Below are 24,200 nucleotides of genomic sequence, written 5' to 3'. Positions count from 1 at the left end.
TATATTCACATAGAAGTCATATTGTCATGGATCCTTTAACATGTGGTGCTTGCCCCTATCTTTGCTAGCCAAAAATTCTGCACTAAGTAGAGATACTACTTGTGCATCCAAAAATCCTTAAACCCAAATCTTATTTTCAAGAGTCCACCATACCTACCTAGGGATTGAGCAAGATCCCTCAAGTAAGTTGTCATCGGTGCAAAAAGGCAATAAAATTGCTTCTAAAAGTGTGAGATTATTTAGTGTAAGAGAAAATTGAGCGTTGCACGAATTTGTGATGGTGAAGAATAAAAGCGACAGACTGCATAATAAAGGTTGCTATCACAAGGGTCAATACAACGTGATGTTCTTTTGCACTAAGGGGTTGAGCATACAAACAAATAAGCGCATGGCAACCTCTGCTTCCCTCTGCGAAGGGCCTATCTTTTACTTTTATGTATTTACTTTTATGCAAAGAGTCAAAGTTTTCCTTCTATTCCTTTTTATTTTTCTCCTTTGGCAAGCATTATGTGGTGAGAAAAGATCTAGGCACATATGTCCAGTTGAATATAGATAGCATGAGTTATTATTGTTGACATCGCCCTTGAGGTGAATATGTTGGGAGGCGAAACTATAAGCCCCTATCTTTCTATGTGTCTGGTTGAACCATTTTACTCATGTGTACATGGTGAGTGTTAGGAATCATAGAAGACTATATGATGGTTGAGTATGTGGACTTGCCTAACAGCTCTGATACGTGACTCTTCCTGAAAAGATGATGAATTATAGTTGCAAAGTTGACTGAAAACATAGTTTGTTGGTTTTTAATAGAGTTTTTGCTTTATACTTCAATAGTGTGATGAATTGTCACTTAATCATGAGAAGTCTATGATAAGAGTCTTATGTTTAATTTTGTTGTTGTTATAATAATCTACATGATGCTTCTATGTCCGTATTTTATTTTTATCGACACCTCTCTCTCTAAGCATGTTGACATGTTTTTCGATTTCGGTTTTTCGCTTGAGGACAAGCGAGGTCTAAGTTTGGGGGAGTTGATACGTGTAACGCCCGGGTAATTAAGCTACAGCAATCCCACGTTAACGGTGCCACGTCACCCTAGTTACTGTTGTTAACATCGCGTTGGATCAAAACTTTTCAAAATTCAAATTCAAATTAATGTCAACAATAAAAGTTTTTCAAAATTTAAAACAAAAATGTTCGAAAGATGCCATATTTTGCATAGGTAAATATGGTGTAATAACCACATTTTTATAAAATGGCTAAATAATTTAAAACAGAAAAGTATATAACTAAAAGAAAAGAAAAGAAAAGAAAACAAACAAAAAAGAAAAGGAAAAAAACCGGGGCTCCGGCCCAGCACGCCACCGGCCCACCTAGCCCAACCAACAGGCCGGCCCACCCCACACCCCATATCCTCCCCCACTTCCCCACTACACACACTGACACCCCCACTCCCCCCCCGAAATATCTTTCCCCTCTCCCCCGATTGGATCAGGATCGAGAGGAGGAGACTGTTCGCCGCCGTCGCCAGGTGCTGCCTCGCCGCACCGCGTCGTCCTCGTTCGTCACCGCCGGACTGCCTCCCCATCGTCGCCTGTCGTCTCCGTCCTCCTCCCCGCGCCCACTGCCACTCCCCTATGCGCCTCCATGAGAACCCCCCTCCTCTTCCCTTTCCCTCTGGCGGCGCTGCTCCGCCGCTAGACCCGCTGCCACGTCGCGCCCTACTACTCCCTCGCACGTGCGCACCGCCCGCACCCGCTCCCGCCGCCGTGGCCGTCCCCTGCTCCTGGACGCGCCTGCCCGCACCGACGCGCGCGCTCAGCGCGCTGCCCGCGCCCCGCTCGCCCCGCGTCGCCGCTGCTCCCTGCGTCGACCGCCTCCTTGCCGTGCCACGGCCATGCCCGCAGCCCCCTCTGCGACGCCGTCCTCCGCCATGCCTCGTGCCTCCGCTCGCCCCGAGCCCCGCCCCGCACTGTGCGCACCGGCGCTCCGCGCCCCGCCTTCATCCACTCGTCGCTGCCGTCCACGCAGCGCTCGCCCCTGGCTGCCAACACTCGTCGGCGTCGTCCCGCTCGTCTGCCACGCGCGCGCCACCCTACGCCGGCGCTGCCCTCCACCGGCGCCGCCCGCTGCTGGCCCCTCGTGTCGCCTACCTCCGCCGCGGGCCACCGCTTCCGCTCGTGCTCACTGCCTAGCGTCCCGTCGCCCTGGCTTCGCCTCACCGCGCCAGGTCCGCCGCGCTCCGCTTCCTCCTGCGCCACTCCTCGCCTTGCCGCTCTAGCCGCGTGGCCCCGCGGCGCCTCCGCCTCCTCGCTGCGACCGGCGCCCTCCCCTGGACGCACCGTGGTCACAACCCCGCCGGCGCCCTCCGTCGCCTCCGTGCGGGTGCACGGCGCCCGCACACGATAAACGCCTGTCGCTCGGACCCGATAGGCCCCCAAGGACAATGACATGTGGGGCCACCCCCAGAACGTTTACAAAAAAAGAATTAAAAAATAAATAATAAATAAAGATAATGAATTAATTAAAGAATTAATTAACTTAATTAATTTTGCTTAATTAAACTAATCAATTAACTAAACTAATTAAACTGTTAGTTAATTAATTAATCAGTCAATGATAATGGGGCCCACCCCTAATTAATCCTGATTAGGTTAATTAAAATTGGATAATTAAAATGTGTCACTGACCAGTGGGACCCACTGGTCAGGTTGATAAGTCAACCCTGTTGACTGCTGACGTCATGCTGACGTCAGCGTGCACTGTTCTGAATAATGTTGAATTAAATTAATTAAATAAATACTAAAATTGATTTAAATCTTTTAAACTCAATATAAAATAAACCGTAGCTCGGATGGAAAAACTTTGTACATGAAAGTTGCTCAGAACGACGAGACGAATCCGGATACGCAGCCCGTTCGTCCTCCATGCATCCCTACCATAGCAAACACGCAACTATTCCCCTCCGATTCATCTATCTAAAAACGCGAAACACCGAGGGTATTTTCCCGGATGTTTCCCCCTTTCACCGGTATCACCTCATACCGCGTTAGGGCACACCTAACACCGCTACTTGTCATGTCATGCATCGCTATGCATCTGTTTGCATTATATTCATTGTTTCTTCCCCCTCTTCTCTCCGATAGACTATGAGACTGACGCCGCTGCTGGTGCCCCGATCGACTACGCTGTTGACGACCCCTCTTTCTTGCTACAGCAACCAAGCAAGCCCCCCCCCTTTGATCACCAGATATCGCCTACTCTTCTCTCTACTGCTTGCATTAGAGTAGTGTAGCATGTTACTGCTTTCCGTTAATCCTATTCTGATGCATAGCCTGTCATTGTTGCTACAACTGTTGATACCTTACCTACAATCCTAAATGCTTAGTATAGGATGCTAGATTATCATCAGTGGCCCTACATTCTTGTCAGTCTGCCATGCTATAGTATCGGGCCGTGATCACGTCTGGTGTTGATCATGGGTATATACTATACATACATACTATACATGTTGTGACTAAAGTCGGGTCGGCTCGTTGAGTACCCGCAAGTGATTCCGATGTTGAGGGCTGAAGGGGCAGGTGGTTCCACCGAGGTAGTGGTGGTCCTAGGTTCCCGACGGCCCCCGACTGTTACTTTGAGGCGGAGCGACAGGGCAGGCGGAGATCACCTAGGTGAGAGGTGGGCCTAGCCCTGGTCGGCGTTCACGGTTACTTCACAATAACACGCTTAACGAGATCTGGGTATTTGATCTGAGTCTGGCTACTGGCCTATACACACTAACCAACTATGCGGGAACAGTTATGGGCACTCGACGTCGTGGTATCAGCCGAAGCCTTCGTGACATCAGCGACTGAGCGGCGCGCGCCGGGTTGGACTGGAACGCCTGCTCTTGTATAAGGGAGGCTAGGTCTGCTCACCGGCCGCGTATGCAACATGCAGGTGTGCAATGGGCGATGGGCCCAGACCCCTGCGCCATAGGATTTAGACCGGCGTGCTGACCTCTCTGTTGTGCCTAGGTGGGGCTGCGACGTGTTGGTCTTCCGAGGCCGGGCATGACCCAGAAAAGTGTGTCCGGACAAAGGGGATCGAGCGTGTTGGGAAATGTGGTGCACCCCTGCAGGGAAGTTAATCTATTCGAATAGCCGTGATCTTCGGTAACAGGATGACTTGGAGTTGTACCTTGACCTTATGACAACTAGAATCGGATACTTAATAAAAACACATCCTTCCAAGTGCCAGATACAACCGGTGATTGCTCTCTCATAGGGCGACGAGGGGAGGATCATCGGGTAGGATTATGCTATGCAATGTTACTTGGTGAACTTACCATCCACTCTCTTCTTCTACTGCAAGATGGAGGTTACCAGAAGCGTAGTCGTCGATAGGACTAGCTATCCCCCTCTTATTCTGGCATTCTACAGTTCAGTCCACATATGATACCCCTTTTTCATTTGAAACCAATGCATGCATATGTAGTGTAGTTCCTTGCTTGCGAGTACTTTGGATGAGTACTCACGGTTGCTTTGCTCCCCCCTTTCCCCCTTCCTATACCTGATTGTTGCGACCACACGTTGGAGTCCAAGAGCCAGACGCCACTGTCGATGATGACTGCTACTACTCGGGAGGTGCCTACTGCTACGTGCAGGCCGCTGACGACGACCAGGAGTAGTTTAGGAGGATCTCGGGCAGGAGGCCTGCGCCTCTTTCGATCTGTATCCCAGTTTGTGCTAGCCTTCTTAAGGCAAACTTGTTTAACCTATGTCTGTACTCAGATATTGTTACTTGCACTGACTCGTCTATGATCGAGCTCTTGTATTCGAGCCCTCGAGGCCCCTGGCTTGTAATATGATGCTTGTATGACTTTTTTTGTAGAGTTGTATTGTGATATCTTCCCGTGAGTCCCTGATCTTGATTGTACACGTTTGCGTGTATGATTAGTGTACGATTGAATCGGGGGCATCACAAGTTGGTATCAGAGCCGACTGCCTGTATGAATCCCCCTTCCACACTCCTTGGCCGAAGTCGAGTCTAGACATTACAAAACTTTTTACTAACTTGGTTGTGTGTCTTACGGACCCACGTCGCCATTTGGATGGTATTAGGATCTTTTACTCCTCGATCTTTACTCTGGGACTCTGAACTCTCTTCTACTCGGGTTAAATGATTTTACTAACTCTAACATTAGGATCCCGTGACCACGTTCACCCCAAAGTTGGATAAGCCCTAGTTATTCTTTAGAACAGTATATTAAACATTATCCACACTGTCATTTGACTCGTTTGAAACATCTTTGTTTTCATATGGAACCCACGAGACAGGTCGTGCGCCACACGACGGCCATTGGTGCATTAGGATCATCTGCTGTGTTGGTTGAGATGATGACCTATCTGGGTTATCGCTGGCACCCTGAGTACACCGTCTACGAGGAGTACCAGGACTTCAACCAGGAGCAGTAGAGTATGACTCCACTACCGTGCTGCACACTGCTCATGGTGTTGGAGTGACTATCGACATGGCGGTCCACGATGCTGCTTATGCTGCTCTGACACTTCTTCGTGGAGAGTATTGGGAGTTGGACACCTCCCCTTTCAGGCACATTGCTATCGCATCTGATGTTGGTGCAGAGGGATACTACACTGCTGCCTACTCCACTGTCACCCGAGAGCCCTTCTACCATCAAAACCTGGTTCTGCATGCTGATGGGATGGATAGAGCTAACCGAGCCCTTCACCACGAGTTGTACACCACCCGTCAGCACCTGAACCGTGCTCTGACGCTGTTGCACCCCTCTGTCCGATCTGGTGATCTGTCGCGTTCTGTGATCTACCCTGCCCAGACCGTGATGCCCCAGGGCGTCGGCTGGCCAGATGTGGGAGGCTACTTTCCTACACTTGGTCCTCTTCTGCCACCTGCGCGTCGGGTTCCACACCAGAGTATCCGCGGACCCCAGGCTACTCACATGGAGGACTTCCCGTCGCGTCACTACCAGCTGTCGGGCTACACCTACCTCCACAGTTCCTCCCGGGACTGATGTAGGCTTGCTTGTTATTATTAGATGCAGTCACCGTGAGCCTGCGTGCCTCCTATGATGTTCTTAGGCTATGTACTGAACTCTGTGTATTGAACTCTATGCATGATCTCTTTTGTAAGATATGCCAACTACTATGTAGTATCTATCGTGTTCCTTTCATTATGCATGTTTCATCATGAATGATTTTCGTCCTTGCAATTTCTCAATGCTGAACTGCCCCTGTTATAAATTAGCAGGATGGTTAGACCAGGTGGTCATGGTCGTGGTGGCCATCCCCCACCACCGCCTGAGTACATGGCTGGGATGATGCAACAGTTTGAGCTGAATCGCCAGTTCATGGAAAATATTATGGCTCAGTTTCCTCGCCCTAGTATGAACCAGCAGCCAACCCAAGTCACTCTGCAGGATTTCATGCGCCTTAACCCAACTGTGTACCGCAGCTCAACTCAGCCTCTGGATGCTGATGACTGGCTCCGTGACATCACCTATGAGATGAAGTCTGCTGATGTAGCCCCTGCCAGCAATGTCACCTTTGCTTCCTTCTTCCTGAAAGGACCCGCTGCTCAATGGTGGGACAGCCATAGGCGTACTCTGCCAGTTGGAACAATCATCACCTAGCCAGACTTCCAAGCTGCTTTCCGTGCCCGCTTCATTCCTTAGGGAGTCATGGACCGGAAGAAGCGCGAGTTCCGCAACCTCACCCAGGGCAACAAAACTGTCAAAGCTTATCAGCGGAAGTTTCTGGACTTGTCTCGCTATGCTGAAGAAGACATTGCAACTGATGCACGCGGACAGGAGAAGTTCCGTGATGGCCTCCAAGCTGACATCAAGCTCGCACTTTTAGTGCATGACTTTACTGATTTCGCCACCTTGGTGAATGTAGCGACCCGACCCGAATGGATCAAGTCTTTGTGCTTAAGTGTCATCCCTGCATCGGTATGCTGACACACACAGTACTCGAGGATTTATAACAGAGGTAAATCACATGTATAAAATAACGTAAATACTATTACCTCAATCCAAATAGCTGGATTCCCATCAACACCAACGGCAAAGTTGAGTGTAGAAATCGTAACCCTAACGTATCACTTACTCGTCGTAAGATAATCCTGTAAAATGAGACGTTGCAGCCACAAAGGGTCAGTACATTGAATGTACTGGCAAATTCACACCATAGAGAATGATGAACAAAGGCTATCACTACATGCATATTTGGCTGGTGGAAAAGCTCTATGGTTATATGTGTTTGTGAAAAGCCAATTTTTCCCTACTGCAAAAGAATACATTTTAATTAACTATCATGGTGGTTGTTATCATGGTGGTTGTTGAACATTGAGAATGGTTGACAACATTCTCAATCCCAATTAAGTAACATCATTAAATCCAACAAAATTAATTTAAAGTAACATGATGAGATTCACATGATAATCCAAGTACTAGATACTCAAAACGTCCATAACCGGGGACACGGCTAATCATGATTAGTTTATACACTCTGCAGAGGTTTGCACACTTTTCCCCACAAGACTCGATCTCCTCCGTTGGATTTCTCGCACTACATGGTGTTTGAGAAACGGATGACCGAGACATAGTCTTTCAGAAGCGTTTGCACCTTACGATGGGTAGACCGTACCACCTACAACCCCTACATCTGCTAGTCTACCACTGTAAGAGTTCACACGACTTAATCAACTATGCTAGAGCCCATAATAGCTTGTGGCTGCACACGGGAGTTTCTAGTATGAAAAATCTCATGATCCCTTTGAGCCTAGGTGGCAGTCCATAAAAAAACAGGCAATCCTGGTCTACCCAGGTGCCTAGACAGGCAATCCTGGAATACCCAGGTGCCTCAATCCACCCAGATGTGTGTTTAAGTTGCCACCTTAAGTAAACCATTAATTAACAATCTCACATCTGTCATGAATACTCTCAAAACCCAATCCATGTCTACGAGCATAGCATAGCAGTATAAGCATAATGTAGTAGTAACTCCCAAGGTTTGAATGTAGGGCAATAGGTTCCTACCTCATCAACTACTTCCCAATACCCACATGTTATCAATCCTACTCATGCAATGTTTGAGGGTGAAACTAATGCATAAAAACGGGGTATGAAAAGGATATGATCAAAGTGTGAACTTGCCTGCAATGTTGATGAAGATGATTCACACTCAAAAATCTTGATAGCTCTACTCGTCACACTCCGGTCAATCTATCGTAAGCAAGCAATAGTAACCACACATAATCAATCACTCAAAAGATCAGAAAGATCGAAGAAAACGATTCAGAAAACATCAAAACCAAGCAAATAACTCTTGTAACATAAAACAATTTCTAACAGTACCAAAATTATATGAATTTGGCCTTATCAGAAAATTTAGGTCAAGAGCTTCGATTTGCAAAAAGAATCAACTCAAACGGAGCTACGGAACTCAAGTTATGATCAAAAGAAGTTTGAATATGAATCTAAACAAAATTCGAAATTTGAAAATTTCAAAAACATGTTTGGGTTGGATACTGGATAGAGGGGATCATAACGAAGAAGTGGGCGTTGGTTTCGTTGGATTTGGACAAACGGGTGAAAAGTTATGGCTATTTGAAAAATGAGGGCCAAGCTGTTTTACGGAAGAAAAAAATAGCTACAAGCTAGGGTCTAATGTTTAAATACGTAGACTAATTAATAATCTAATTATTTCATCATATTAGTCTAAAAATAATAAACTACGGAGGTATAAAAAGAAAAAAAACAAAGAAAGATACCTTTATAAGGCAAAGAAAAGACGACTTTGGAGAGAAGAGATAATATCCAGAAGTCGCGCCGGAGAGGAGAAATATATTTTTCTTAAATGAATCTAGTCAAACCAAAATATTGATTTAACCTGAATTAGATGATTTTTGGAGGCTCTATGGATCTATATTTATTGGTGGAAAAGAGGCTTAGGGGTCAAAGGCTAGGCAATGTGGGACTAAACGTAGACGAAAATATACGAAATAGAGAAGAAAAGAAGCGGACGGGCCTAAAGGCCTTGGGCCGGCCGCGCGGTGCAGTTTTTTTTTTTTACAAAATTTGGCCTAAGAAAAAAAAAGACTGCCTGGGCCTAGCCTATTTAAGAGAAAAAACAATGAGGCGCCAGAAGTACTATACTGTGCATGTAAGCGACAGTTAGTTTTAGGCGCGCGCGGTTTTTTTAATTATTTTTAACAGAATGCGATAAACTGAAAAACGAAAATAAAATAAAACTTTATATAGGCATACTATATATCAAAATTTTCAGAAAAAGATTTTCTACGACATGAATATTTTTATAGTGCCAAATATAATCCACACAAATTCAGATAATTCAAAGAGTGCTACTGGTTCAATAAAATCCAATAAAAACATTTTAAAAATATCAAAATGATTTCAAATTTATTTCTCTCCAATTTTCTGTTGTAGGGAATCATGTTACCCTATTTTTTGTATATTTTATTTTTGGAGAAAAATAATTTGAATAAAATCCAATTAACTCCAAATTGAAAAATAATTCCAAAAGACTTGGAATTTGATCCTTTGAAACTCCCAACTCATATTTCATATATTTTGAAGAAGTCATTTTATCTCCTCTCGTGAAAATCATTGAGTTGCATAAAGTTTCAGAATTGAAAATATTTTCCAAATGAAATTCAAATATTTTCAACACCCCTTGTCATTTAAATAAATGGAAGAAGTCATGTCATTTTCTCTCCAGGGTTTCATGGTGAAAGAATTTGAATTCATGGAGATCACGAATGCAAAATGAAAGTTTGGGAAGGTCCTTTTATTCCCTCTCATTTAACTTTCAAAAAGGTTTCAAATTTCACTCAATTTCACACAATCAATCAAACAATCAATCAAATCTATCTATTTATTATAACATTCCAAAATTTAGAATTTTGGGATGTTGCAGTGAACAAGGCCATCAATGTCGAAACTGGTCTGCAGGAACACCAGAGCTCTCACAGGCGCAACCGTGACACGGGCTCATCTTCGGGCCTGTCCTCACAAAAGCGTAGGATATGGATTCCCAACAGCATGTACCAGCCAACTGCACCTACTCCAAGGCAGTCCTATGCTGCACCGCGACTGCCTCCCCCACCAACTAGGCAGCCAAGACTTCCAGCTCCACCACCCCGAGCTTCTGTTCCCACTCCCAATAATGGTCTGTGCTTCAGGTGTGGTCAACCAGGACACCGTGCTAGGGAATGCAACCAGAACCATAATCAACTGGCCCTCCCCGCAGCTAGCCATGGAAGCAACCAGCCTCGCAACAACAATGCCAGGTCTTATGGTCGTGTTCATGCCAATCACATTGATCTTAATGAAGCTCAAGACCAGCCTGCTACTGTGATGGGTACACTCCTCGTAAATTCAGTACCCGCATCTGTTTTATTCGATTCAGGAGCATCGCATTCATTTATGTCAGAAGATTTTGCATACAAGCACGACGTTAAATGTGAGGAGATGAACACTTCGGTAGTGGTAAAAAACCCCGTGGGACAATGTCAAACCTGCATGGTTGGCATCGACGTCCCCGTGGAAATCGAAGGGCTGGAATTTTATGCCTCTCCCATTATCCTAAAGTCGTCTAACATCGACCTCATTCTAGGGATGGATTGGTAAAGCGCATACTGCTTCTATAGTTTGCGCCACTAAGACCGTCCATCTGCTACACCCTTCCGATGAAATAGTTACTTACCAGGCTCATCTGGTTCAAAATGTCGAGGCGCGGCTTTATGCCTTGAATGCATTGAACGATGCACCACTCGAGGGCATTGAAAACATTCCCGTCATTCGTGAATTCCAAGACGTCTTCGCGGAAGAACTTCTAGGGATTCCCCCTGCTAGAGCTGTCGAGTTCATTATCGACTTGAAACCAGGCACCACCCCTATAGCCAAACGACCCTACAAGATGCCGCCGCATGAACTCATAGAGCTTAAGGAGGAAATCGACAAATCTCTTAGTAAAGGTTTCATTTGCCCTGGTTGCTCTCCTTGGGGAGCACCTTCTCTCTTTGTTAAGAAGAAGGATGGGACGAACCGATTAGTCCAAGACTATCGTCCTATTAACCAAGCCACTATTTAGAACAAATATCCCCTCCCTCGGATCAATGATCTTTATGATCAACTGGCTGGTTCATCAGTGTTCTCCAAACTCGACTTGAGGTTGGTTTACCACCAGATCCGTGTTCGTGAAGAGGTTTTCCCAAAGACCGCCTTCGTGACTCGATATGGATCATACGAGTACACCATCATGTCATTCGGCTTAACGAATGCTCCAACCACCTTCTCTCGTCTGATAAACTACATATTCATTGATTACCTCGAAAAGTTCGTCGTGGTTTACCTGGATGATATCCTTGTATTTTCCAAGAACAAATAAGAACATGTTGAACATCTTCGTCTTGTGCTGGAAAAGCTACGGGAGCATCAACTGTATGTTAAGTATTCCAAGTGTGAATTCTGGCTCCCCGAAGTAACCTATCTTGGGCATGTCATCTCCAAGGATGGTATTGCCGTCAACCCTGAACGAGTTCAGGCTATTCTCGATTGGACTCCTCCGAAGAATGTCAAGCAAGTCCGAAGTTTTTTCAGTCTCGCCAGCTATTGTCATCGATTCGTCGAGAACTTCTCCAAGATCGCCAGGCCTCTGACTAATCTGTTGCATAAGGGTGTCAAGTTCCAATGGACAGACAAGTGTTAGGAAAGTTTCCAGGCGCTCAAAGACAAGTTGACTTCTGCCCTAGTGCTTGCTCCACCTGATACTAAGAAGGACTTCGTCATTTACTACGACGCTTCCCGTCAAGGATTAGGATGTGTCCTAATGCAAGAGCGCAGAGTGATTGCTTATGCCTCTCGTCAACTGCGCCCTCACGAAGAAAAACTACCCACTTCCTAACCTCGAGCTTGCTGCTGTCATTCATGCACTAAAGCAGTGGCGACATTACCTTCTCGGTAATCGTTGCGAGATCTTCACCGACAACCAAAGTCTGAAGTATCTGTTTACTCAACCAGACTTGAACCTCCGTCAGCAGAGATGGATGGAGACTGCTGCAGACTTTGACGTGGGTATATCCTATACCCTAGGCAAGGCTAATGTAATGGCTGATGCCTTGACCCGCAAGTCTTACTGCAACCACCTCCAGGTTCACAAAGTTCAGCCCTCGCTTGTCGAAGAATCTAGAAAGCTGAACCTTCATATTGTTCCTCCTGGTGCACTCGCTCCCCCTCCCCCGGAGTTTCAAAAGATGAATCTTCATGTTGTTACTAAGGGTTCTCTAAATACCCTGGCTGTCGTACCAGATCTTGTAGGTGGTATAAAGACTATTCAAGGTTATGACTCTGAAATCCAGAAGATTAAACGCCATCTCGCAGAAGGAAAGCCCTCATTCTTCACTATCGCTGATGATGGCGCCTTGTACTTCAAAGGCCGCCTAGTGGTACCATGTTCGAGGAAAAACCTGGATCAGACTAAAAAGGTTATGAAAGAAGCTCATGATACGCCTCTATCTATCCATCCTGGTAGTACAAAGATGTATCCAGACATCCGTCAGAGATTCTGGTGGTCTAATATGTGCTGAGTGTGACATTTGCCGTCGTATCAAAGCAGAACATCAAAGGCCTGCTGGAACTCTGCAACCTATCTCTACTCCTGAATGAAAATGGGACCATGTTAAAATGGACATCGTCACTGGATTTCCCAAATCACAGAAAGGTAATGATGCTATTCTTGTCGTCATTGATCGGCTTTCTAAAGTTGCACATTTTCTGGCGGTCAAAGAAACAATCACTGTTGGTCAGCTTGCAACTCTCTACATGTCCAGAATTGTTTCACTTCACGGTATTCCACTGGTTATCAGTTTGGACCATGGCAGCTTGTTCACTTCAAGATTCTGGGCAAGTTTCCAAGAAGCTATGGTAACTCATCTGTCGTTCAGTACGGCGTTTCATCCTCAGTCGCAAGGACAAGTTGAACGTGTCAATCAAGTTCTCAAGGACATTCTTCGAGCTTGTGTAATTTCCTTTGGCAAGAAATGGGAGGAATCTCTTCCATATGATGAGTTCTCTTATAATAATAGCTATCAAGCTAGTCTGAAGATGTCCCCTTTCGAAGTATTATATGGACGAAAGTGTCGGACCCCACTGAACTGGTCAGAAACTGGGAGCGTCCACTCTTCGGTCCAGATATTATCCAACGGGCCGAAGAACAAGTCCGCATTATTCGCGAGAATCTCAAGACTGCTCAGTCACGTCAGAAAAGTCAGTATGATCGTCATCACAAAGACATGGTCTATCAACCCGGTGAAAAGGCGTAACTTCGAGTTACACCAATGAAGAGTGCTCACCGCTTCGGGATCAAGGGCAAGGTAGCTCCTCGCTATATTGGCCCATTCACTATTCTCGAAAGGCATGGAAAAGTGGCATATCAACTGGAGCTCCGCCCAACCTTTATCAGGTTCATGATGTGTTCCATGTGTCACAGCTCTGCCGTTGCTTCAAGGATCCAATCCGAGCAGTGGATCATGAAGTGCTCGAATTGCAACAGGACCTCTCCTATAAAGAGTATCCGGTCCGCATTCTTGACCAAGCTGAACGCCGCACACTTCAGAAGGCGATCAAATTTCTCAAAGTCCACTGGTCGCATCACTCTGAAGATGAAGCCACTTGGGAATGCGAGGATCGCCTGCGTGATGAATACCCCACACTGTTTCCTTCTACCTCCTAAAATCTCGGGACGAGATTTCTTGTAGTGAAGGAGATTTGTAACGCCCGGGTAATTAAGCTACAGTAATCCCACGTTAATGGTGCCACGTCACCCCGGTTACTGTTGTTAATATCGCGTTGGATCAAAACTTTTCAAAATTCAAATTCAAATTAATGATTCAAATTCAAATTAATGTCAACAATAAAAGTTTTTCAAAATTTAAAACAAAAATGTTCGGGAGGTGCCATATTTTGCATAGCTAAATATGGTGTAATAACCACATTTTTATAAAATGCCTAAATAATTTAAAATGATTTAAAACAGAAAAGTATATAAGTAAAAGAAAAGAAAAGAAAACAAAACAAACAAAAAAGAAAAGGGAAAAAACCCGGGGCTCCGGCCCAGCAGGCCACCCGCCCACCTGGCCCAACCAACAGGTCGGCCCACCCCGCCCCCCATATCCTCCCCCACTCCCCCACTACACACACTGACACCCCCACTCCCCCCCCCCGAAATATCTTCCCCCCTCTCCCTCGATTGGACCGGGATCAAGAGGAGGAGACTGTTCGCCGCCGCCGCCCGGTGCTGCCTCGCCGCACCGCCTCGTCCTCGTTCGTCGCCGCCGGACTGCCTCCCCGTCGTCGCCCGTCGTCTCCGTCCTCCTCCCCGCGCCCCACTGCCACTCCCCTACGCGCCTCCATGAGAACCCCCCTCCTCTCCCCTTTCCCTCTGGCCGCGCTGCTCCGCTGCTAGACCTGCTGCCGCGTCGCGCCCTACTACTCCCTCGCGTGCGCGCACCGCGCACCGCCCGCACCCGCTCCTGCCGCCGTGGCCGTCCCCTGCTCCTGGACGCGCCTGCCCGCACCGATGCGCGCGCTCAGCGCGCTGCCCGCCCCCCGCTCGCCCCGCGTCGCCATTGCTCCCCGCGCCGCCCGCCTCCTTGCCGTGCCACGGCCATGCCCGCAGCCCCCGTCTGCGACACCGTCCTCCGCCATGCCCCGTGCCTCCGCTCGCCCCGAGCCCTGCCCCGCACTGCGTGCACCGACGCTCTGCGCCCCGTCTTCATCCACTCGCCGCTACCGTCCACGCAGTGCCCGCCCCGGGCCGCCAACGCTCGCCGGTGCTGTCTCGCTCATCTGCCACGCGCGCACCGCCCTACGCCGGCGCTGCCCTCCACCGGCGCCGCCCGCTGTTGTCCCCTCGCGTGCCCTACCTCCGGCGCGGCCACCGCTTCCGTTCGCCCTCACTGCCTAGCGCCCGCCGCCCTGGCTTCGCCTCACCGCGCCAGGTCTGCCATGCTCTGCTCCCTCCTGCACTGCTCCTCACCTTGCTGCTCCAGCCGCATGGCCCCGCAACGGCCCGCAGCGCCTCCGCCTCCTCGCCGCGACCGGCGCCCTCCCCTGGACGCGTCGTGGGCACGACCCCGCTGGCGCCCTCCGTCGCCTCCGTGTGGGTGCACGGCGCCCGCACCCGATAAACGCCCGTCGTCCGGACCCGATAGGCCCCCAGAACGTTTACAAAAAATAATTAATTAATTAATTAATTAATTAATTAATTAATTAATTAATTAAAGAATTAATTAACTTAATTAATTTTGATTAATTAAACTAATCAATTAACTAAACTAATTAAATTGTTAGTTAATTAATTAGTTAGTCAATGAAAGTGGGGCCCATCCCTAATTAATCCTGATTAGGTTAATTAAAATTGGATAATTAAAATGTGTCACTGACCAGTGGGACCCACTGGTCAGGTTGACCAATCAACCCTATTGACTGCTGACGTCATCGTGCACTATTTTGGATAATGTTGAATTAAATTAATTAAATAAATGCTTAAATTGATTTAAATCTTTTAAAATCAATATAAAATAAACCGTAGCTCGGATAGAAAAACTTTGTACATGAAAGTTGCTCAGAACGACGAGACGAATCTGGATGCGCAGCCCGTTCGTCTGCCACGCATCCCTACCATAGCGAACACGCAACTTTTCCTCTCTGATTCATTTGTCCGAAAACGTGAAACACCGGGGATATTTTCCCGGATGTTTCCCCCTTTCACCGGTATCACCTCATACCACGTTAGGGCACACCTAGCACCGCTACTTGTCATGTCATGCATCGCTATGCATCTGTTTGCATTATATTCATTGTTTCTTCCCCCTCTTCTCTCCGATAGACTACGATACTGACGCCGCTGCTGGTGCCCCGATCGACTACGCAGTTGACGACCCCTCTTTCTTGCCAGAGCAACCAGGCAAGCCCCCCCCCTTGATCACCAGATATCGCCTACTCTTCTCTTTACTGCTTGCATTAGAGTAGTGTAGCATGTTACTGCTTTCCGTTAATCCTATTCTGATGCATAGCCTGTCATTGTTGCTACAACTGTTGATACCTTACCTGCAATCCTAAATGCTTAGTATAGGATGCTAGATTATCATCAGTGGCCCTACATTCTTGTCAATCTGCCATGCTATACTATCGGGTCATGATCATGTCGGGTGTTGATCACGGGTATATACTATACATACATACTATACATGTTGTGACTAAAGTCGGGTCGGCTCGTTGAGTACCTGCAAGTGATGCCGATGTTGGGGCTGAAGGGGCAGGTGGTTCCACCCAGGTAGTGGTGGGCCTAGGTTCCCGACGGCCCCCGACTGTTACTTTGAGGTGGAGCGGCATGGCAGGCGGAGACCACCTAGGTGAGAGGTGGGCCTGGCCCTAGTCGGCGTTCGAGGTTACTTCAAAATAACACGCTTAACGAGATCTGGGTATTTGATCTAAGTCTAGCTACTGGCCTATACGCACTAACCAACTATGCGGGAACAGTTATGGGCACTCGACGTCGTGGTATCAGCCGAAGCCTTCGTGACGTCAGCGACTGAGCGGCGCGCGCCGGGTTGGATTGGAACGCCTGCTCCTGTATAAGGGAGGCTAGGTCTGCTCACCGGCCGCGTACGCAACATGCACGTGTGCAATGGGCGATGGGCCCAGACCCCTGCGCCATAGGATTTAGACCGGCGTGCTGACCTCTCTGTTGTGCCTAGGTTGGGCTGCGACGTGTTGGTCTTCCGAGGCCGGGCATGACCCAGAAAAGTGTGTCCGGACAAAGGGGATCGAGCGTGTTGGGAAATGTGGTGCACCCCTGCAGGGAAGTCAATCTATTCGAATAGCCGTGATCTTCGGTAACAGGACGACGTGGAGTTGTACCTTGACCTTATGACAACTAGAACCGGATACTTAATAAAACACATCCTTCCAAGTGCTAGATACAACCGGTGATCGCTCTCTCACAGGGCGACAAGGGGAGGATCATCGGGTAGGATTATGCTATGCGATGTTACTTGGTGAACTTACCATCCACTCTCTTCTTCTACTGCAAGATGGAGGTTACCAGAAGCGTAGTCGTCGATAGGACTAGCTATCCCCCTCTTATTCTGGCATTCTGCAGTTCAGTCCATATATGATACCCCTTTTTCATTTGAAACCAATGCATACATATGTAGTGTAGTTCCTTGCTTGCGAGTACTTTTGATGAGTACTCACGGTTGCTTTGCTCCCCCTTTTCCCCCTTCCTATACCCGATTGCTGCGACCAGACGTTGGAGTCCAGGAGCCAGACGCCACTGTCGATGACGACTGCTACTACTCGGGAGGTGCCTACTGCTACGTGCAGGCCGCTGACGACGACCAGGAATAGTTTAGGAGGATCTCGGGCAGGAGGCCTGCGCCTCTTTCAATCTATATCCCAGTTTGTGCTAGCCTTCTTAAGGCAAAATTGTTTAACTTATGTCTGTACTCAGATATTGTTGCTTTCGCTGACTCGTCTATGATCGAGCTCTTGTATTCGAGTCCTCGAGGCCCTGGCTTGTAATATGATGCTTGTATGACTTATTTTATTTGTAGAGTTGTGTTGTGATATCTTCCTGTGAGTCCCTGATCTTGATCGTACACGTTTGCGTGTATGATTATTGTTCGACTGAATCGGGGGTGTCACAATACGTCCATTTTGCCTCATGTTTACCTACCGGTATTTACTATATTTTTATGCATAATAATGCCTTTTGGAGTAATTCTAATGTCTTTTCTCATAATATGCAAGGTTCACACAGAGAGGGAGAATACCGACAGCTAGAATTTGGACACACTGATACGTCCATTTTGCATCACGGATGACATTTGGACACACTGATACGTCCATTTTGCATCATGTTTTTCTACTGTTATTTATGATGTTTTTATCCATAATAATGCTTTTTGGAGTAATTCTAATGCCTTTTCTCTCATAATATGCAAGGTATACACAAAGAGGGAGAATTCCGGGAGCTAGAAATTTGGACCTGGAAAAGCTACGTCAGGCCACCTATTATGCACAACTCCAAACAAGCTGAAACTTCATGGAGATTTTTTTATCAAATATATGATGAATATTGGAGCAAATAACTACCAGAGATGGCCCACCAAGTGGGCACAACCCACGTGGGCGCACTAGGGAGCCTAGACGCGCCCTGGTGGGTTGTGCTCACCCAGGCCCACCTCAGGTGCCCATCTTCTGGTATATAAGTCATTTTGACCTAGAAAAATAAGGAGAGTACTTTCGGGACGGAGCGCCGCCGTCTCGAGGTGGAAGTTGGGCAGGAGCACTTTTGCCCTCTAGCGGAGCGATTCCACAGGGGGAACTTCCCTCTTGGAGCGGGAAATCATTGTCCTCATCATCACCAACAACTCTCCCATCTCGGGGAGGGCAATCTCCATCAACATCTTCAACAGCACCATCTCATCTCAAACCCTAGTTCATCTCTTGTGTTCAGTCTTGTTACCGGAACTATATATTGGTGCTTGTGGGTGACTAGTAGTGTTGATTACATCTTATAGTTGATTACTATATGGTTTATTTGGTGGAAGATTATATGTTCAGATCCAATATGCTATTTAATACCTCTCTGATTTTGAGCATGATTATCATTTGTGACTAGTTACTTTTGTTCTTGAGGTCACGAGAGAAATCATGTTGCAAGTAATCATGTGAACTTGATACGTGTTTGATATTTTGATAGTATGTATGTTGTGATTCCCTTAGTGGTGTCATGTGAACGTCGACTACATGACACTTCACCACATTTGGGCCTAAGGGAATGCACTGTGGAGTAGCAATTAGATGATGGGCTGCGAGAGTGACAGAAGCTTAAATCCCAGTTTATGCGCTATTCCGTAAGGGACCGATTGGATCCAAAAGTTTAATGCTATGGTTAGAATTTATTCTTAATACTTTTCTCGTAGTTGCAGATGCTTGCGTGAGGGTTAATCATAAGTAGGAGGTTTGTTCAAGTAAGAACAACACCTAAGCACCGGTCCACTCACATATCAAATTATCAAAGTACCGAACATGAATTAAACCAACATGTTGAAAGTGACTAGATGAAATCCCGTGTACCCTCAAGAACGCTTTGCTTATCATAAGAGACCGTTTTGGCATTTCCTTTGCCTTAGAAGGATTGGACTATCTTGCTGCACTTTTGTTACTACTATCGTTACTTGCCCATTACAAATTATCTTACTATCAAACTACTCAGTTACTTACAATTTCAGCACTTGTAGGTATTACCTTACTGAAAACTACTTGTCATTTCCTTCTGCTCATTGTTGGGTCCGACACTCTTACTTATCGAAAAGAGCTACAATTGACCCCCTATACTTGTGGGTCATCACACACCGCATCCTGGTGCCGGCGATGCCACGGTCTCCGCGGGTGCACGAAGAGGAGGTGCGCAAGCGCCCCACCCTTCTTATGTCAGAGTAGTGGTGTCTCCATGCCTACACGCCGGACTCCCCTAATCGGGAGGTCTGATTCGCGACAGAGCACGCCGTGGCCCACCGTGGCGGCGTGCAGCTCAACCCCGGCTTCGTGCCGCCACCCTATAGGTAGCGCCAAAGGAGGAGGAGGCGGCTTACCAGGCCGCACTGGAGGCGGCACTGCAGCACACCCTAGAGGAGAGCCAACACGAGGAGGACACACGTTGTCGGCGGCAGGGGACTGTGTCCAGCCCCCGCCACTGCCGCCTACCCTCGAGCCTAAGGCCAAGCCTAAGCGCACGCCCACAACACCCACGGAGCCCGCTCCATAGACGTACGTGTAGACTGGTATTTGTCTGTGAGTGGGTGAGCGCGTGAGCCGTCCACATGGACATGTCGCCGGAGCAGTAGGCGGCCTACCTCGAGTGATGGAGGCAGAACTGGCTGGCGGAGGAGCGGGCCGACGGCGCGCCAGATGCAGGCCGAGCGCGAGGAGGAGGAGCGCCACACCTGCGGGGCACGCGAGGAGGAGGAGGAGCACCGTGAGCAGGTGGAGCGCGTCCACCTCGTAGTGCTACTTGTGAGCTGCGTTGGGATTTTTCTCGAAAAGGAGAGGAGATGCAACACAATAGAGATAAGTATTTCCCTCAGTGAGGACCAAGGTATCAATCAAGTAGGAGAATCACGCAAAGCTTCGTGAACAACACCTGCACACACAAAAGTAAATACTTGCACTCAACGAGGCAAGAGGGTTGTCAGTCCCCTTGAACTTGTTATTTGCAAGGATCAAATCTTGTATAGGTAGATAGATAAATTGCAAAACAAAAATAAAAGATACAAAATTGTAGCAGAGAATATTCTGGTTTCTTTATATATATGATAAAAGCAGACCCAGAGGCCATAATTTTCACCAGAGACTTTTCTCTCGAACGCATAACATACTGTGGGTGAACAAATTACTTTTGGACAATTCATAAAAAAACACATAGTTATGATGATATTCAAGACAATAATCATGTATATAGGCATCACGTTCGAAACAAATAGACCGACTCCTGCCTGCATCTATTACTATTACTCAATTCATCGACCGCTATCCACCATACATCTAGGGTACTAAGTTAATAAAAATAGAGTAACAACTTAAACAAGATGACATGATGTAGACAAAGTAAACCCAATCAATATGAATAAACCTCGTCGTTTTACCCTTAGTGGTAACAATACAAATACGTGTCTTGTCCCTTTCTGTCACTAGAAAACAAAACAAGTAGAAACAACAACTTACACTTGGCACTGGGTTAATAGGTTAGTCCAAAAAATAATATAAAACACCACAAAAAGTTATATAAAACATTCAAGATTGTTACTATAATATCATGGAATAAAAAAATTATACATACATTAGAGACGTATCACACAGCAATGCCACCGTCGAAGCAGACGCCGGAGGAGTTGGCGTGGCTGACATGGGAGACCGCCTTCCCGTGGGCTGGGCCGCCTCTAGCCTTCGTCGACCTCAGCGACGACGACGACAACGACAACGATGACAAGGCCTAGGGTAGCGTGCAGGCATGTTTTTTCAGTTTTTCTTAATGTTTTCTTAATATTAAGTGGACTTTGGCCCGCGGTTGACTGTCCATTTAATGTTTAATCATGTTTAATCCAGCCACATATTTTTGAATTTGTTTTTTGAACGCGAAAAAATGTGTTAGCCATCCGTTGGGCGACACGACTGACCCAAACGAGTAAAAAGCGAACAATCCCGTCCGTTTGACGGACTCAAACACACACGCTTTTGCTCTTTTAGAGTAGTCTTGAAACCCGTACCACATGACACATGTGATAAGCGATTCAAATAATTAAAAAAAACATCTCGAAACCCACCACAAAAAAAGCTTTTGAATTTGTTTGGGCCCACCCAACCCAATCCAACCCATCAAAACATTTCTTTACTGTGCCTACCACCCCACCACATCTATGTTACTGCCGTCGTGACTTGAATGGCTGGCTGCTTCCATCCTCCCCCCACAAGATTGGTCGTCGGAGGCCTCTCTCCGGTCCGGCCAACCCACGGTATAACTTCCTAATTTGCAGCACCGCCCAAGTACTAAACGCTTAGCTAAGCAACTACACAAAATCCCCTTTCCGTCCGAGTAAGCGACGCGCCCTCCAAGTCCTTGCTCGCTGGGAGCCTCTCCAGTTCGAAATCGATCTAGGGTTTCGCCCGCCTGCCCGCCGGCCATGGACCTTCCGGCCGGCGCCGGCGACGGCGACGGGAGGGAGCCTGGGAGGGCCGGCTTCGAGCGCGCCTGCCGCCTGCCCAACACCGTCCACTCCGAGATCGCTGCCGCTCTGCCGCTCCCCACCCTCCCCGCTACGCTCGGCACGGACCTCCACGACCACGACGAGCCCCTCGCCGAGCCCGACCGCCCCGACATGATCATGCAGGCGGCTGCCATCGCCCGCATACTCCCCAGCACCGACATCTCCCACCTGTTAGTCACCCTTCCCTCCCCTTCCCTTCTCGCTGGCTCGCTCGCTGCTCCCGCCGGGAATTTCGCCCCACTGAGTTCCATTTTCATGTAAACGACGCAGGGGCTTCACGGAAGCCGATCACGTCGCGGTGGATCCCAGCGAGTGCTCCTTGCTCTGGAGGGAGGTGCTCAAGCACAACCCCGACGCCTTCAAGTTCAAGCCCCGCACTCCCCAACCTCCTCCTTCGCAAGGTAAACACAGCCTTCCTTAGGCCGCTCCGGCTAGCTAGCTACCCATGTAACACAATGCTCGTTATGTTTCCGCCCATTGAAATGGACAGGGTACTTGTCTGGACTCTTCAGGTTACTAGCTTCTGTGGTTGACTTGATAGCTACTGTACTAGCTTACCAGCTTCAACTCTCGAACTCCTGTATGAACAGTACTTCGATGTCTCTTTACTTGGACCGGGCTTATATGTTGCTGTATCTCTATCATGCTGCCCGAGCGCTGGTGTGAATTTTCATGGTAGGTAGCATCGTGGTTGCTCGTGTTGGAGTTGCTGCTCTGGTAGAAGTCAAATTTCTTTGAGCAAGCGCAGTTTCGTGCCATGTAATTTGGTTGGAAAAAATAACTGCTATGCCACGCCATTCCACTATTTGGTAAACCTAGTGTGGTGTATCATTTTGTTTTTCGTATGTAATGTAGCTAAGCAGAGCAGAATTTAGTGGCTTTCGAGTCCATACTGAACAGAATTTAGTCAGAAGCCATTTCGTGTAACGCTAGGAGTTGAAATGTCAGTGGTTCTGTGTCGGGGACAGGGTTTCCGAATGTCACAGTGCTGAGCTTCTGTTTAGCCCCTGATGATGTATGGTCGTTAATAAGGTGATGCAGTACAGAATTTGCTGCTTCCTCATCTTTCTTATTGGACATGTCTCTATATCAGTACCTCAAATACTTATAGTTCCATGAATTAACTGGCACGGTAGACAGCGCTTTGACCTAATATTGCCTGAACATTTTCGAATGTGGACTATGGTGTCTGATTTGCAGGGCTTGGTGAAATAGTATCCAGTGGTCCATATTATTTTGGCAGTGGCCCATATAATATAAATAGTTCTCTTCACGATAAATCAAGCCACTCAAGTCCTAGCTTAAGTATTAGTGGTAGTTCCACCACTCTACTGTTGCACTTAGCCGCCTTGACACGCTCATGTGTTGGCATTGCTCACTTATTCAGTATGCAGTGGGTTTCCTTCCCGGAACAGAACTAATTCAAAGGCTTCCCTGTTCATTTATGTAACTTAGTGCATATGCAGGTAAGTTTTATTGTTGAAAACCTTTATTTTTTGTTATTTTGATGCATATATGACCTATACCTAGCACTACTGCTATAAAATATGTCTGTTTCTTTCTAACAGTTTTTGAACCGTATAGAAGGCAACATGCTGGAATTCTGGAAATATACACCGACAAGTGGAATGAACACTAATTTAAGCTATATTTTAACTATATACACACACACATAGTAATGCAATTCATCACCCAGGGTGTTGAATAAGTTTTTTTACACCCAAGGTTTACTTACGTCATTACATTTTATATACGAATAATTATGTTCATATTGATTAACTACACAAAAGTCGGTATAAGAAAGTAAGATATGAGTCATAAAACCACAAAATTTACATTTATATGTATATTTTGTACTATATTTTACATTCGTAATTTTACGTCATGTAAAATATCCTTTTCGACCGGCATACATTTTCTTACCTTTTCTTTTCACTTCGGACGTAAGACAAAATTTACAGGACGTAAAAAGGTTATTCTTTATCCTGGGTGATGAATAGTCTGACTATATATATTTCAATTAATGGTTGGCATTAGCACATTTGGTACCTAGCTCGTTGGACTTGTTTAAACGATGTCTTTTGATGGCTTGGATAGTAACTGAAGTCCCCAGATTAGGCCTCAGTAGACTAATGGTAGTACAAGTGGAGAGATCAATTTTTGCCCAACCATTTGATGCCCGCTTTACTCTTGCCTTCCTCAAACATTTATGCACAAACATCACACTTCACGGCTTCTGTCATCTGACTATGGCAGCACCACACAGCTCCATGCTCCATTCTATGTTGGCTCTATTTATACTCTCTTTGTGCAGAAGCTCTGGC

This window comes from Triticum aestivum, chromosome 2A (assembly GCF_018294505.1).
Source record: "Triticum aestivum cultivar Chinese Spring chromosome 2A, IWGSC CS RefSeq v2.1, whole genome shotgun sequence".
Classification (NCBI taxonomy): Eukaryota; Viridiplantae; Streptophyta; class Magnoliopsida; order Poales; family Poaceae; genus Triticum; species Triticum aestivum.
This window is presented reverse-complemented; position numbering follows the sequence as displayed.